Raw genomic sequence first — 18,430 nt, 5'->3', positions numbered from 1 at the left:
CACGGCATCACAGGAACAGGGGAGCTCTGTGGCCAAGGGATGTGCAGTGGTGTGTGGGAGCAGCATCCCACCCCATCCCATCCCATCTTATCCCCTCCCATCCCATCCCCTCCCATCCCCTCCCATCCCATCCCCTCCCATCCCATCTCCCATCCCATCCCCTCCCATCCCATCCCATCCCTTCCCCCAGGCTCCATGGTTCTTGGAGCAGTGGCTATTTACTACATGATGCATAAATCCATACAGGCACAGCTGGATGTCAGCTGCACTCTGCATTTGTTCAGCTACCCAGGCACCTCCAGAGAGGTTAATGTGAGCTGCAGGAACTCCAGTTAGCAGCAGCAGGCAGGTGCAGAGCCTCTAGTGCATAAAGTCGAGAGGAGAAGCCCTGAATCAGAGCTGATTAGCTGAAGAGCCACGTTACTCCTGACTTTAAGATCATTCAAAAACATTTGAGATTGTTAATAATTCATTTGTAGAAGTAGCAGAGCTCTAAATGTGGCTGATTAAATGCATTTGACGTTTCTCTTGAGAGAGGCTGTTATTCCAGGAAACCACTTGGTATCTGCAAATGTCTTGGAATTAGTGTACTCAAAATTACGGGTTCACTCACAATGTTTTCTGTTGTAAAGAAAGGAAAGTGACCCCTGATTTCAAATGTAATGTACCCTGATGAATAACTGAGGCACAATTATTTCAGAAGTTCCCCACAGCCACTCAGCAGATCTGCTGTGTAATGACATGGTCCAATGTGCAGAGCTCTGCCTTCCTCTGCCAAGGAAAAATCCTGCAGCCCACGAGCAAGGCAAGCCCCCCACACCTGGGGAAGGAGATCTCAAAAAGGGGTTGTTTGGCAGCTGCCCAGCTCCTACAATTGCTGCTCAGTGATCTGCTTCCCAAAACCCTTCCTGGCATCAATCTGAAAGTAGAGCCCCATGCTTTATCCTGGCATAGAAGCCAGGCTCTCATGGTGGGAGTGCCACAAAACCTCTCAGGCCCTCTGGGCTGGATGAGCAGGATCCAAGACAGGATCTAAAAGAAATTATGAGCTTTATACCATCTTTGTTTCTCCTGATTATGTCAGCAAATCTGGGTCCACTGGGTTTGGCGTCTTAACTAAGTTGGAGTAAATCTCTTCTGGTGTAGCTGTGGGGTGTATTTTGTGCCACTCCTTTTAAATGTTTAATGAGAACTAAGTGTTTATGCAAATATGAGCACATGTTTTTCAAGGGGGTCACCCACATCAGGGCAGTTTTCCTACTGCTCTGCTGTCATCACCATTGGCACACCTCATCTGCTGGCGTCAGTGGGATCCTTCCCTGACAGCACTTTGCTCAGGGTCACCTTGGGAAAGCCTTTTTGGGTTATTTTCCTCCTGCTCTAAGCTCATGTCAACACACAGAAAGGAGGGGCACACCATTTGTCTGTTGAGATCTCCAGGTGAAACATACGGTCATTCTTTATTGTCTGTTAAAATTCCTTCTAAAAGAATACTTCCTTTAACTGGATCTTTTTTTTCCTAGCTCAGATTTTAGATACCATTTAGTTTTACATTTTACATATCTTGATCCTGAATGGAAAAAGAAACCTCCCATCCCCACTTTTCTCTCTCCTCTTTGACCTAAGAGAAGGTATGAGACTGCTTGGATGAGATGCAACATATAATTTCTGCAAAGAAACACATTTTTACCATGGCTACATGTTTTGCCACCTGCTAATAAATGTCATAGCAGCACAACAAACCACTTAGAGCTACCAGCACTTGTACTCCCTTATTAAGTATGTAAGAGCCAGGCCAGGAACAGCATATACAGACACAGAGAAAAAGGTTAAAACAAAGATAAATGATTAAATGGGGAAAACCCCAACATTCCTTGCTTGTTATTCATGCAGCTTAACAGCAGGAGATGTGTTAAATCTCTGCAAGTAAGTTCTGGGATGGAAATATCATCTGACAGGAAAACTGTTTTCTGCAAGGGTAAATTTACTCAGATCCAACACAGTATCAATTGATTTTTTTCCTTACAAACATGAACGCAACAGGGTAGAAACTTTTTGATAGTGACTAGCACACTGAAAGAGGCTAGGAAAAAAAGAAACTAGATTGGAAAATTTTATTCTGTGTGTAAGTTTGCAACTACCACAATGTTCTACTGGGTAGTTTAGACAGAAGAAATGTTACTGTGCAAACTCGTGAGCTTTTAGTCTCATCTGTGGCCTCAGACTTTGCTTTCCTAGAAGCAATAGTTATGCTGAACTTTGATTAAATGTATTTTTGACTTTCTAATTTCTATTTAAAAAATGCCAGCCTCCTGGCCCTTTCTTCACGCAGAGTGTGTGGTCTGAAGCTGGTGCAACCGCAGTAGCACAAGGTTTTAGGCATGGCTGGGGCACAGTGGCTGCTCTAATGCCAAGATCTGTCTTCTGCACTCCAGAGCCTCCTCCTTGTGATAAAGGAGCTATCTCATCCATAGGATATTTATCTGCAGGAAAATGTTTATGGATATTTTTATTCTAGAAGAAAAACTACTGTTGAGAATGAACAACTGTAAAAAATGCAGGAAAAAAAAAAAGGAAAGCTGAAAAATCCTCACACTTTATTACTTGTTACTTTTTTACTTATTGCAAAAACACTGATTTTATTTCGTGCTGTTTCTCCTTTGCTCCTTTTAGAGTCAGCACCCTGCACTTTTCTGATGCTGCACAAGAGTTCAAAGCTAGTGCCTGCTTCCCCTTTTGGCAACACCTTTTGCATCAGTCTTATTTATATCTGACCCAAAGCAAGTGGATCTAAAACTTCACACAATTCTGTGCTGCACGGTGCTATTTGTTTCTGTGCCAGGAAATTCTGTGATATCCCACGTAAAAAGTCTGTTTTTAAGCCGAAACTCATTCCCAGCCCAGAGAAGATGTGAATCAGGAGGCAACATCCTCCACCATGGACAGAGCAGTACTTGACACTGCCTTGGCAGCCCCATGTCCCCCTCCCCTGTGTGGGGACAGTCAGGGACACCAGTGCAAACACTTGGAGACACAGTGACAAAGGTACAGCTCAAACATGTATTTCACTGTGCAGTCAAACAGACAACTTTGCAGGAGAAGCCACAGAGCAGCTCCTGTTTTCTTCAGCTCTGCCATGGCTGTGAAGTTCCTTTCAGGTGAGAGCAATAACTCTGTGGAGCTGATCACTGCTTCATGCCCAGATAGCCAAAGACTCCAAATCTCTTGGCTCCAAACTATTTACAAATCCCCCTCAGGTCTCCCCAGCAGCCTTCCAAACAGGCTGGAGTATCAACTCTGAAAAACAGGAAAACTGTTCAGGTACCGATATGAGAACAAAAGGGATGGTAAGTAATTTGGATACTAAAAAATATGCTAAGATAAATTGTGGCAGACACGCTAAGTTCCTGAGGAACAATATTTTGACAACAACCTTCCAAGAAAATTTCAGTAAAATCATTACTTGCTCAGACACCTTTTCCCATCCATCTGATTCACAAGTAGGCAGCCAGAAAATGTGATTAGCTTTATTCCATTAACCCTGCTAAAGGCAACATTTACATTTTTAACTTAATGCTGGATGCTTGCTGAAGTGCTCTCCAAAGCCAGGTGATGAATGAGGCTGGGGAGGCCTCCCATCCCTGTCACTCGCTACCTCCATGTGCCATGGAGAAGATAAATGGTAATTGGGAGCCTGGCCTTGCTGCAGAATAATGGAATCATCTGGGGAAAATGCTGCCTGAATATCTGCATTCCCCTGGGCAACCTTTGGTAGTCTTCTATCTTCGAGCTGACACCTCAGTGGTAACTTTCTTGGCTAACTCATTTGTTAGTCAGGTTGTGTAATTTCCTTTTCTTCCATTTACCATCCTCCTGACTTAGCTCGGTGCATGAGTCAGTAAACCTGGCTTAATCATCTTTTTTATAAATTCTGAATCTATTTTATTGTGGATAAAGTTCTTGCTGACCAGCTCCTACAGCTTAAATATCCAGAATGGGAAAAAAACCAAAGTGGGACTTCACCTTTGCTGGGTATTTTTTAAAATTAACTCCTGCCCTATAGCACTTCTCCAAAGATGAAGCCAAAAGCAACAGCAGACTGTTCTATAAACAGAAAAGGGAAGTGACCTTTTAAAAATATATACTTTACATATCAAACTGCAGAGATAAAGCTGAATATAGTTATCCTATGCCAAGACCATTGAGACACTTGCCTTTTTCCTAAGGAAATTACTTTGCCTCATAGCTCACCTTTTTATAGTGCACATTATTCTGCCTGTGAAATTCATTACTCAGTACTTGATCTCCTCGATAGCCTAGTGCTGATGTCCTTAGGAAATGAATTTTTTAATAGCCTTCTTGATGAACATGTGTTTTGTGGCACCTGAAAATAGATGTACCGCAATTCTAGGCTCGCTGCACATTTTACCTATTGAGCTGTACATTTCAGTAGCTGTGACTTTCTATGTGTGGAGATGGAAATAATTTAAAGAGTCATTTGCCTGACAAGATATGATTATTTGTCCTCCTACATATCCTATGAGTACAAAGTTGGATTTATAGCTTGACCTTTTTACTTTACGTCTTTCAAGAACCAAAGAAGAAGGAGTGCACTGCTTTATAAAGCCTTGCTGGGTGAGCACAGGCACTGCAGTGATATAGGCCCTTACAACAACGACTATTGAGATGTACAAAGCAGCAGCTGCTTTAGTGGAGATATTGCTACAGACAGGCAAAGCACATGGATGGAGAGCAGACAAGACCCTGCTTGACATTCCTAGGTTAGGAATGATGTGTGGGGGACCATTCCTGCCACCAGATCTGGCTTGGCCAGCAGGAGACAGGTCTTCAGCTTGACTTTTTCACAAGGAAGACACCAGCTTTGGCTCATCAGTGCTTCTGTTACTTATCCATTTTTCTGGCAAAAGGAACTAAAGCCAGGGATGCTGTTCTCCTAAAAATATTACGACTTTTGGAACTGTGAAACAATTTGGCTGCCTAAAACTGGGCATCTACATTAAAACAGCTCATCTTCCCAAGCTGCTGTGCTTTGGCAGAGCTAAGAAAGCATTGGGGTTGGCTTTTCCTTATAAATAGCCATGCTGTGTACTGGGGTCACTTACTGCAGCTCTGCTGACTTCATTGAATACCAAGTTTTGGCCATCTAGACCAATAAGTACACGGAGACAAATGATCTCTCCTGTCTATGCCTTGTTTATGACAATTCCATGTCCAGCCAGGGTCTCTGGAGAGCACCTGGCAGAGCCTCTCCTCTGTCCTGTGCCCCAGAGAGCAGCAGGCAGTAGAGGACTGGCAGGCTGTGGGAACACATCTGTGACAAGACCACCTTCCCCAAGCCCAGTAAGAAGAGAGCCAAAGGACAAAATGTCCACGGTCTCTGTGAAGATGCAGTTTCCCAAGGGCCCCAGAGGAACATGCTCATGTGCCTCCTTGAAACCCATGCATTGAGCATTTATAACCTTCTGGACATGGGCAGGGCACAAGTCTCCAGTGCCCTGCAGGCCCTGTGCCACTCCCGCAGCCCCCAGGAGCTGGGCACCTCGGGACAAGCCTGGACCTTGGCTGGGGAGCCTCCCCTGGGGTGGTGCAGGGGGAGCCCTCCCAGGGCACAGAGCTGCTCCCAGCTGTGCTGGGCAGAGCTCCACTGCCCTCCCCTGCCACAGGCCACTGTCTTTGGGCAGCCTCTGAAAGGTTTTCTCCTTCATCAGCCTGATCTCAAGCCTGGGGAACACGGGGGGTAGTGGATGGGGCCACGTAAGGACAGACAGGCTTACAGTCTATTCATGCTACATTTTCTCCAACACTTATATGAATCGAAACGTTATCAAACCCCAAACACTTCATTTCACACAACACAAATTTTTATACAGCTCTTGAAGTTGTTTTTAAAGCTCTTCTATAAAAATGAAGTACGAACTGAATGTAAGAATTATCTGAACATAAAATGAACTATATTCTCTTCTGAAAATTCCCTTTCTGTTTAGCTTCTAAGGATTTTTACCTGTTCAGAAATCTGCAGACTGCTTTACTCAAAGAGGACTTTCATTTTTCAGGATAAAAAATTCTCATTTCAAGAAAAGAATGTATAATTCTCCTCTCTTAAGCTAGAAAGCAGAAAATAGGACCTTCTTTTCAGCATTTTTGTGGCCGATAGCATCTCTAAGAGGCTTTCTGCATTCCTTCTGGCAAAAGAATTAGTGGAGAATTAAATATCATATAAATGTGTTGAGACAAAACTACAGCTGGATGCAAAATATCCTGCATCAAGAGTAACGTGTCCTCCTATCCAGAGAAGATTTTTTATTCCAGAGAAGTCTGTCAGGGACCATTACTGATAATAGCATAAAAGCCATAGTTCTGTTCCCCAGAACTAGCCAGTTTGCTTTCTCCACATGCAATTCAGAATTTGATATAATTTTCAACTTTGCAGTGCTGGAAGAGCAGTTCAACTGACTTTTAAAGTTAATTTCAAGAATCCAGTTCAATTTAGCAAGTAATTTGCAGAGATCAGCCCTCTTATTGCAGCATGGTTTTCTGCACATTGCAGAAAGCTCAAAGGAGAAGGAAGACAGTGTCATTAGCTCCCTCACATAATGCTCTCTAACACAAAATGCAATTGTAAGTGGATATATTAAAGGGTTGAGATGCCAATTAGCTACTTCAGTGTAAATTATTTTTTTACTTACAGGGTGGTTCTTCCTTAAACCTGAAATTGCTGCAGCTCTGATGCTAGCACCGAGTCATGAGATAAATGAATCACAGAGTCAGGTTACTGCATCTACAAAAAATGTTCTTGAGTCTAACCTGATGCTACAGCACTTGCAGGAGATCTGTGTGTGTGTGCATGTATCTGCCAGATGAAGCAATTCCCAAGGGATTTTCTGGTGAAACATCTCCCACATGCTCACAGAGCTGGAGGAGCAACCAGCTGGAGCTTTGGGTCCATCAAAGCGGAACACATCCCTCGCCTTCTCTGCTCTTGTCCATGTCCCCTTTAGGTGAGTTCACCCTTTCCTGGGCACTTCATCAGCTCCTTCAAGCCCAGAGCTGAGTCCCCTCTCACTGGAGCAGGGCACCCAGCAGTTTGGTGCCAAGTGTGCCAGGGCTACCAGAGGGGCCTTGACCTGGGGAGTTTTCCACTTGTTCCATCTCTGTCAGACTGGTGCAGTCACTGGTCCCCATGTTCCTCACCTGCCTTTAGAATGCCAGGTGTGCAGTGTAGCAAACATGAGCCAGCAAAGAGGAAATAGGCTGTGTTATCTTTAAAGACAGACAGCTGAAGGCTTTCCAGAAAAATCTAGAGGTTTTCCATTGCGGACTTTTTTGTACACCCAAAATGAAACCAAACCCACGGGGTGGACTTTCTGCACTGCCAAGCCAGCTTTCCCAGCCATGCTCCCCCACATCCCCCAGGAGTAAAAGCTCTTCTCACCCTCACCTTGGGAGCCCCAGTGCTGCTCCCCATTTCAGCATTGGCTCCCTGCATCCCACCAGCACCAGGCACACCACTGCCTGTCTGCCCGTGCTGGCAATTTGGAAATGGCATCTGGGAATCTGGGGACTACTGCAAAAGGTCCACAGCAGTCCAGGAGGACACAGGGCTGTTGCTGGTCTAGCTGAACACAGTCCTGCAGCCCACACTGACCCCAGGAAATGTCTAAGAGGTGCAGTGAGAGATGAGTGAGAGATGATGCTCTGCAACACACACACAGTCAGGAATTGGCTGATCACCTCTTGCCTGAGGTCATATAACACAGTAAATACAGAAATGGGATTATAACTGCATCAGCCTTGGCCTTTTCAGTTCAATATCCAGCAGAGGAAATGCTAAAAGTATCCACAAGTACTATGGTCAATTAGTTACCAAATGTTTCTGCAATATCTATAGCACCTTCACAATTCAGAGTATTTGCTGTTATTGAGAAATATTAAATTTTACTACACTCTGGTTTCACCTTTAGCAGAGCTGTAGCAGAGTCCATTATCACATTGCTAGCTGTGCTCTGTTAATGCCTACAGAGAAATTAATGGCAAAGATCTGATTGCTCTGAGATCAGTGGGAGTCCACTACTGCCATCAGTATTTCCCAGACTTTGTACAGGTCTTTAGAGACCATGTCTGTGAAATATGTCCTATCTCTAAGGCAAAGCTCTAAAGCTCCCTCCTTTTTCTAATGCCATTTCTAAGCTTTTAAAACTCATGTTAAAATTTGCCCTTATTGGGCATTAAGTTCCAAACCCTTTCCACAAACCTAGACAGGATTTTGTTATGCTCCTATATTTAAAATAGAAACATTGCTCAAGTGTTTAGTGAAAACAAAGTCGCTGTTGCAGGACACTTACGGCCACCCAGTGGGGGTGACACAGACAGTCCCAGGACTGCACATGCAGCTGGGGAGGCACAGCCTAAAGGAGGCTCACTGGAAAGTAACAGAACTGAAAGCACCCAGCCTCTGTGGTCACTGGCAGAGACTCCCAGCAGCCATCTCCATCTCCTGCTGTTTTCCAGCATGTGCAGAGCCAGGCTGGTGCCACATCAGTCCTGATGAAATGTTGGCTCTTGCTGGCAGTAGCAGCTGCCTCTGCAACATTAGTCACACGTGCAAAACAACTCAGCCAACTTAGGAGAGACAGCAGCATAAACTGTTCTTCAATTTCCTATTTTGTTATCTCTGAACATCTCGTTTGCTTGTTTGTCTCATGTCTCCCAGGCTGGATCTCAAGAGCGATTTTTCTGCTGGACTGATTTATTTCTGCAGGAATATCTGCCTTCGTCAGGCTGATTGTGCAAGTGGAAATGAATTTCCATTGAAACAGATTAATTAAAAGAAGATTAGTAAGATTAGCTGAAGTATAACTGGTTTGTGCCTTTCTTGTTGAAAGAAAAGCATTGTGCTACAAACAACAAGCCAAGGGCCAGCCCTTCTCTAGAAGTAACCAACATTTCTCCATGTATTCTGGCTTTATCAGCAGCTACTTGCTGGTAAATGGATGATAGCTGCTGTGAGGTTCTGGTGCTATATGCTCACAAGCACACACACAAAAAGGACAAGGAAAAATTTCCAGTCATTGACAGTGCAGCACTGCTTTGTTTCAGAAAGGTGGGCTCGGGGTCACAGCTCTCCCCAGCACAGCACACCAGCCAACCAAAGGGAGCTTTATTTGTAATGCACCCAAGCTGTGCAGCCATCATGGACTGTTTCATGGTGTTAATGGAAAGACAGAGGTATTTCTAGCTTCCCTCTGACTTTTAGAGCTGTTTTCCAAGAGCTACTCATGACACTCAGAATTGCTTGGGCGATAGGTTTCCTGCCCTGGGGCTCTCTGAGGGATTTTGTGCTTGCCTGTGGTACTGAATACTTGTGATACACAGCCAGGCATGATTGCTGGGACCTGTGTCTTCTCCTCCACACACAAACCCCTTAGCAGGAGCACTGACCAACATAGCAGGAACCAAGCATTTTCCCTGCCACCAGAGCTGGAGGAACACCAAGAGCTCTGGGCTGGACAGAGGCACTGCTGTGTCTAGTGGTCATTTGGGAGGAGGGCAGGAAAGAGGGTTCATCACACCCTTACTGCCCCACACATTTCTGCCTCTCCAGCACATCTCAGGGGCTGCTCCTGCTGTGCCCAGCCAGTCTCACTGCCATTTTCTGCCACCTTCGGGGTCCAGCAGGAGAAGGCATGGCAGCAGATCCCCAGGCACCATGACAGAAGGGAGTGGAGGGTGTTTCAGCATTTGGAGACTGGAAGAATCCAAGACTAGTCAGAAGCAATGGATCTCACACGAGAAAAACCTTCACAACTGAATTCTTTACCTCAATTATGCAGGAAACCACTGGGTGGCTGATGCTAGACAGGCTTTAGCTCTTCTTGTAAACAACAGTGATCTTCCTCCTCTTGCATTTTCTGCTGCCTGCTTTTTTCCAGCTCAGGAACTTGAGGGGGGGGGGGAAGGAGACAAAAATAAAAGGAAAAACCAAACCAAAACAAAACAACAAAAGAGAAAAGAACAAACTTGAAGCACAGCAGGTCAGGAGGAACAGGGAGAAGGCACATCAGGAGCTCCTGTCCTTCCCATCTCAGAGCACGTGAGCAATCAATGACGTGAAAAATAGCAAACACAGAGTTGATGGAAGAAAAACTGTGTCATCTAACACATAATTAGACCAAAGAACTCAGTGCTCTGAATGGACATCCAGGGAAGGACATAGTGAAATTTGAACAATTATTTGTGTAATGAGAATAACAGCTGTAGCAGTTAACAAACTCGTGTAGAGATGATGTAGCATGGCATATTCCCAGCTGAAGCCAGTCAGGATTAGGATAAACCCAGTTAGAAATGCAGTCTGGCCATAACAGCTGAAAGCAAGGCTGCTGAGAGGTGTCTGGAGCACCCTATTTGCTGCAGACCCATTAAGCAGATGGACAGTGTCTCTGCTTTGTTGTGGCAACCCTGAGCCCTTCTCTGTGACACTGCTGTTGTCCCCATGAGCACAGCAGTGGCCATGAGCGCATCCATCTGCAGCTCCCCAGCCTACACCACACACCAGTGCCTCTGGCTGCCACCTGTGCCCTGGTGCACTCACCGTGTGGAAGGGGAACAAATCAGTGCTAAAACACCTAGGAGAGTGTTCAGGAAGTAGATTTTATTACAGTCTATGCAAACTCCATTTGCAGCTTGAGCACACCAGACTATTTATGAGAGGAGTTTTGTTGCTGGAGATAATGAGCCAGTTTTCAGCAAAGTGTAAATCTGCTGCTGCTTGTAGGGGCTCCCAGGCTGTCAGAGCACAGATCATCATTGCTGAGTGCTCTGCTAATACTGTAAACAGTGATGACATTTAGAGAATTGTTTAACTGAGGGAGAGGCTTAAGTCACTCCTGCAGTAATATCTAATGGGGGGGTAAACCCCTGCAGATCATACATCACAGCTCTGGCAGCAGTCTGTAATGTCTTTAAGCTACATCTTTAAATTATGAATAATGCCTATTAAAAAATCATAACTCTTATTTGTGGTAAGCATGTCTGGGTAAGGTGCTGTCAGAAAGATTAGAGCCCAGATCACAGATGCAGTATCTATTCTCATCCCATAGAACAGTTTGGAGAATTGGCACATGGTTATAATGGTTTATTGCATGTCTTAAAACCAACACACTGAAAAGTGTTTCCCACCAGCAATCTTTCTACTTGGATTTGAGTTAAGCCCTTCCAAGTCTGAGCATCCAAGAGCATGAGAAATCAGTAGGATGCACATTTTAAGGAAGTCTTTCGTAACTGGGATAAAACTGTTTCCTCTACAAGGATTTGTCTTGCAGCAAGGGTAACTTTGAGGTGATGCAGATGGGAGTGACATTTGTTTCCTGTCCCCATAGCAAAGAGGAAGCCCTTGATCTGTGTCCCTGAGACCACCCTCATGTGTGTGTGGTTATTTCTGCAACAGTGAAGAGGTGTGTGAAAGAAAACCTTTGAGCAGTACCAGGGTATGTAAAAATGTACCTAAAGGCAGTTACTTTATCTTTGAACTGTAGTTAGCTTTCAAGTTAAAGTGCAAACAACCCTTACATTGATAAAGCTAATGTTAAAGTTTCAGCACATACGTCCCTAAATTTCAGTAAGAGCAGAACCAGGCGCCTCCTTTTGTCCAGGTTTGAGCTGCTCCAGCCCCTCTCCCCCCTGAGCTCAGGGAGATGGAGGCTCCATCCTGCTGCTCACTGCAGTGCAAACCTCACAGCACAGAGCGAGCTCGGGGCTGGGGGTGAGGAGATGCCTCCCCAGCACAGCCATGTGAGGGCTGGGCTGGGTCTACAGGATGATGCTGAGACCACTGGGGTGAGCCACCAGAGGGATTCAAGGCTCCAAACCCAAATGTGCAATCTGGCACACACAGCAGGGACACCAGCACAGTGCAGCAGGACCAGGGGCTCAGCTACAGGGATATTTCTTATCATAGACAATCTGTGGGACTTGCAGGCTCTGGGGGTGGGTGAGAAAACCACTGTGGCTCTGCTTGCCTCTGCCTCCCTCCATTCTTCAGCTGGGGAGGGGTGGAGGGCAGGCTCCGTGGCCAAGCTTGTGTTTCTCTCATCACACAGACCAAAAATAGCAGTTGGCCTTAATGCAGGCTTTTTTTCTAACCACTTTCTTCTAATCAGCTGCATAAAGGCCAACCACCATGTATTTACCACAGAGCAAGATAGAAATGCCGAGCAGAACTGTCAGGTCACTCATTTAACCTCAAGAGTTTAATCTTACTCTGCCTCCATGAGCAAGGAGTGGGACAGCCTCTGGCCAGGTTATGTCCTAAGTGGATTAGCAGCACCATCCATAGGCTTGCAGAAGTAAAGAAAATCAGAGCAGTACCACACAAGGAAAGGAACTTTTGGCAGCTTATCCCAAGCTTTCTGGAAGGGCAGGCAGGCTACAGGCTACAGGAAATCAGGACATAGCAGATACCATTTTATAATGTGTTTTCTTCCCAGCAAATGTAAAGCTTGTTAAAAGTGGGAGACCAACAGCACTGAAAAATAGCTGAAGAAGGGAAACTGGTTCCAGTAGCATGAGATTTAACATATCTTCTGTCAAGAGGCAATCCTCAATCTCAGAAATCCTACTTCAGTGAGAAACTGTAAGTGATGGTCCATTTACACAAGGTTAACTACAGCCTGCAAGGGCCATGCAGCTGGATGATATCCTGTCTCTGAACCCAGATCTGCTCATTTTCCATACAGAACACCTGATAAACAGACATTGTGCTGATCTCAATCCAGCAAGGTGACTCTGTTGGGGCTCACCATGCTCCCTGGACCTGATTTCTCATGCAGCTCTGGCTGCAGCAATGGAGGATCCCTCCTACACCAAGCCTGGTCTCCTGCTGTCCCAGGCAGCCTCTTCACATGACCCCATCTGTCAGTCAGGCACCGTCCGTGCACTGGACTACAACTGCAGTAGCAGATCCATCCTCAGATGAGCCAAACCCCTGGTGAATGTGATGCCCACCATCGAGAAGGACAAGTGTCCTTTTGTTCTCTGTGACCTTTTCCCCGTGACCTGCCTCTGCTGACAGGGCATGGGCCCACATGCAGGAGCTCTGTGCCCCCCAGATTGCCTCCAGCAACACTTCCTTGAGAAGAGATACTGTGTGTTCAAACCTGGGAGGCCTGGGAGAGGCCGAGGAGAGTCTCCTGTGCAGTGCTCCAAACACCAGTCAGTGCCCAATGGCATCACTGATGGTACCACTGATACCCCAGAGGACAAGAGATGAGACACAAATCCTTCTGCAGCACACACTGAACAGAAACCAGCAGCACTCTGGGACTGTTCCACTCTGCTGAGGAGGATACTCTGAGGTACTGGCAAGCCTCAGGGATGCCAAGATTTTTAACGTCTTGTGTGTTGTCAGAGTTCCTGTGGAGTGTGGACTCAGGGGATTTAAGTTCCATTTGCCTCCCCACTCTGTATTCCAGCAGATGGGGACACATCGACAGGATAGCAAGAGTTTTTGAAGTGTAACTGAAGCTTGCAGCTTACCTTTCTACAAGAACACCCCTGTAATGAGAATATCTCACAACCAACATCTCATTTAACAGTCTGCATTTACCACAAACCACCAACACTAAAATAAGATGAACTGACAAACACACCAGCTGCACCTCCTGCTCTGCACAGCATCTGAGATGGCCACTCTTCCTTTCCAGGAGATTATTTCCCTGTAGAAGCCAGCTGCTGATAATATCAAGCTCATCTGTTTTGAACATTAACTCTCTCTATTCTCACTTTCTTGGTGGGCCTTTGCCATAGAAACATTCCTTAGCAACAGAGAGGCAGAGCAGCAGCAGCTCAAGCCAGAGACACTCCTGAGGCAGCCCTGGACCCTCTGTGTGCCACCTCAAGCCTTGTCTCCCCAGCTCACCTTTCCAGCACGATCAGGGTGTGTGTCAGGAGGCAAATGGCTGCATTGTTGATTTGAGACCACTTCAAAATCACCTTTTGATTAATTTCCCTTGGCCTGGTTTATGAACCCATCCCACCCAAGGGAAACAGTCTGCACCCACTGAGCACTGGAGTGACAAGGATGATTTCTGATGTTTGTGGCCACAGGTATAGGGGGTGACAAGGAGAACCCAGAGGAAAATGGGGAGGAGATGAGAGCTGGAGCATTTCAATATCAGCTCAGGATGAGTCTGCTGAAGTGGAGCAAGTAGAACGGCTGAGGGCACTGAAAACAACCCTGAGAACTCCATGGAAAAAGAAAATCCTGAGCACAATCCCATCCTGCACAATCGTTTGTGACCCTCACTGGCCAGCAGGAATGGTCACTGGTGTATCTGAGCCTGTGGGGAGTAGTGGTATCTGAGATATTCTAGAGTTTTTCCTGCTACACATTTCTGCTGTGTCTTGACTTGACTGCTATTTCTTTTACTGGCTAGAAAAACCAGCATTTGCCTCTCTGATGGGAGGCATGCTGTAAAGAGAAAATCAGGAGCTGCATGAGACAAGGGGCAGCACCTCAGTCCTCTCCACCACAGGAGAGATGGCAAAGAGAAATGCAGGCAAGAAAACCTGGCACTTCAAATTCCTAATCAATCAGCATCCAGGCTGTAAAAGAGGTGGTGAAAGATCAGAGACAGCATTGTTATTGCTTCTGTATCATCCTTCCTCCAGGCTTGTGCCTTTCTTTTCCCAGTAGCTTTATTTTGGCAGGCAGATAAAGCAGTATGCATGTTGCTCTGAATTTTCCACTTCTTTCAGGGAAGTAGCTGACTTTGGCTCTGCAGACAGAAGCAAGTCAGCTCTCCCTGTGCTGCAAAGCGAGTCTGAAGTGAAACATCTCACCCGGGGGAAACATTTCAGCCCAGGTCCAGGGTCAAGCTAGAGCCAGTGATATCACTTCCATTGTGGAGCCTGCTTGTGTCCAGACACCTTGGAGGCCAAGTGTCCTAACCAAAGCTTCCCCAGCTGCTCCTCTCTGGAGAGCCAGCACAAGGACATGTCTCAAGTACTGAGGCAGGCACTAACCACCACTTCCAGTCTCAGGAACCTGTACCTTTATCCTTCCATTCTCTGACTCATCCTGTCACAAACACACCACACAAGCACCCTGCTGCTACCAGCATTACACCATGACTCACTGGTAAACCTGCACTGCCCTCACTTCCAATCCTCCCTGCCAGGTTTTCATTATCTGCTCTGCTGCCTGTGGGACAATCATCTCTGGGGAGAGCCCAGGAGGTCTGCACCTCCAAACCCCTTTCCCCTGCTCACCTTTCAGTACAGGACACAATTAACTGCAGGGAGATGACCTGAATTCACAAGCCCAGCTTGTAGGGAACAGGGTACAACCAATTTGTCCTGTTCGTCCTGTGTTGTGAGAGCAAATACTTTTATCTTGATGGGCTGCAGGATCTGCAGAATTCTCATTACATATACAGGAAAACATTTTTCTGGGTTTTTTTTTTTGCTAGTTTGGTTTCACATTTTAATATTTTCTAACTTTTATCCAGTGACAAACATTTCTGCTCTTAGATGAGGAAGCATTTGTTTATGCCTCTGACCAAAACTCTGGCCTTGAAAGGGCTTAGATTTAGCACATTCATTCAAGAGCCAGCTGGGGAAAAACAGGCTTGACTTATGTGATTTGATATGTTTGATCTTGAAGACATATGAAAACTTGATTATATCAAAGCCTGCTATTTATGAAGTCTGTTTCTCAAATATAGAGACAAAAATCTTAATTCTTAGATGAATGCTTATGGAATTAAATAAAGGAACCAAACAGCTTTCATTACACATGCAAGTATTCTCACACACTGCTATGAGTAATAACACATAAAAAGTTCATGAAAAAAAATCGAACTTGCTAAAGGCTAACAATAACATACCCTTCACCATCAAAGAGAGAAAGTTTCAACACTTCAAATATTCTTAACACAAAGTCAAAAGTGAGCACTGCTCCTAAGAAACAGGCACCACCTGAAGAGTAAGGGTAAGGTGCCAAGGCTGGGCAGTGCCTCATTCCAGGAACTGGCACATGCTCAGGTCGCTCCATTCAGGTGCAAGAAAGTGGAGCTGCCTCTAAGCCTGGCTTACCCTCTGGGTCTCCTGTGGGGAGCAGGGAACCCCAGCAGGCCTTTGCTTCTGCAGAGCCACAGGTGCCAGTGCAGGGAGCCCAACAAAGGCAGCACAGGGCACAGACAGCAGACAGCCTGGGTTTCTGCAGGCAGGAAAACTCCAAAGACCTGGCTTCATTCTAGAATGAAAAAACTGGAAATGTGATCCAGCATAAAGCCTACCCTTAGTGCTTTATTCTGATCACAGCCTCCCAAAACCATTTTGCTTTCTTTTTCTTCCAAGAAACATAAGTAAGTAAATAAAAGTGTCGTTCTTTATAAGTGCATTTGGAAATACTTTCTATTCTGATAAGAGAAAAACACATTACACTTTTGTTCCTCAGATTTTTGGTTCAAATAAGGAATAATTCCTGCTCTGCATGTAAATTTTCAGGAGAAAATAATTTTCCCTTCTATGAGTTCTAACTTTTCCTTTTATATTGTTTTTTTCTTCTCCTTCATTGTTAAGTTCTTTGAGTTTACAGGCACCCAGGGTATCAGCAGTGGCATTTCTGCTCTAGCATGTAGCTGTAAGGAGCTGTATCTTCCCAGGGGAAGGGGAACAGGTGAGTGTTCCTCCATTCCCATTCATCTTGCCCATGCCATGCTGCAGCACTGCAGAGGACAAACTCTCACAAGCAGATGGCTGAAAGTCGCCATGCAAGACAGGAGAGATCCCCCACTGCCTCTTCAGACCTCACACATGTTTTAATCACCAGGCAAGATGACCTTGGCTCTCTTAACACAGTTTTCTGCCAAAATTATGAAACCAAATTAGATTCACAACTGAGTTTAAGCACTGAATTTCCATTAGTAGTGCGAGAAAAATTCTCAGCAACCTACAGCTTCTGTGCACGTGGTTCACACTTTCTCCACAGCCTGAGTGACAAATAAACAATTTAACTGGGATTCCAGGGGAAACCTGAGTAGCAGAAAGGAATTAAAAAGCAAACATCCTGAATGTAGCAAAGGAAGAGCAGATCTCCTCCTCCCCTACCTGCCAGGTCTTAACCAGGCTGCCAGCAGCTCTGAGAGAGAAAATCCTTTCTTGCCAGCCAGGAGTCTTCCTGGAAGGTGAAAGTAAAACCAAAAGAGCACTTCAAAACTGAGTCTGACTTCAAAGAGCCCTGCTGGGGGACCAGCACCTGCAGTTTTTCATATTTTCTTGCTGTGTTGGACTGTTTATCATTAAACTATTCATTCAGCCAGATCAGCACAACAAATCCTTTCATGGGTCTTAGGCTGAAAAGAGTTCAGCCTGTAAACATAGAAAGTAAACCCATAATTTTCCATGAAGAAAACTTTGAGGTATCTTAACATACCAGGGTTTTTTTTCAGGGGTAGATACTATTCAACCTTTTTTTCCTTTCCTGTGGGCTTTTCAAGACTTAATAAATCTCTGAGCCCTTATTGACCTGGCACAGCAGGTGCATAGGTAGGAGCATCTCACTGGAATCCAGGATGAGGAGACCAGCTCTGAAATCCTCCCACTGCTGGTGCACTCTGCACAGGCTCACACAGGAAAGGTCTTCTTCTCATGGCCAATCACAGAAACATCTGCAAAATTTTCAGTGAGGCTGATTCTCAATGACTCAGTGAAACTTCTGATTTTTACCATCAAGGATTTGGCTCCATCCTGTTAAATTCTGAAAACTAAATTGAACTATGTAAAAAGATTTCTTGCTTTCTGTCCATCCATGTTATAGAACCTCCATTACCATAATATTGGTGTGCTTAATGATTTTTAACATTTATGCTTACAGCACCCCACTGCAACTGAGAAATTTCTTTGTTTTGCAGACTGGAAACTGAGACATAGAGAGACCAAAGAGTCTGATCCAAGAATTACAGGACCCATAAGGAGTAGACTGCAAACCTGAATTCCTCAAACTCACATCTATAAGTGTTCCTTAAAATCCACCAAGTCTTTAGACTTAAATCTGTCTCAAATGCTTGGCATCATCACCTTTTTCATATAAGAATGCTGGAAAAACCATTCATCAGAAAGTTGATGTTCAGGAAAGAAAGGAAGTCAGATGCTCTGAAATTATGAATGCAAGTAAGGTCAGAGAATCTTGGTTAGGGAAGTGAGGCACATCCACATTATTTATCCTAATAAATAGGCTTCTCTGGACCACACAAAAATACCCAGATTTTCTCCCTTGGCATCAGCAGCACCCAGGCCAGCACGAGTACTGGAATCTTTTGAACTTGTCTTACTTTCTCAGACACTTAGTGGGAAAAAACAGCAGAAAGTTATGATGAAAGGGATATTATGTGGCTGTGTGACTGTCACATAA

This window comes from Sylvia atricapilla, chromosome 10, assembly GCF_009819655.1.
Source record: "Sylvia atricapilla isolate bSylAtr1 chromosome 10, bSylAtr1.pri, whole genome shotgun sequence".
NCBI lineage: Eukaryota > Metazoa > Chordata > Aves > Passeriformes > Sylviidae > Sylvia > Sylvia atricapilla.
The sequence above is the reverse complement of the archived record's forward strand: the minus strand, read 5'-3'. Positions refer to the sequence as shown.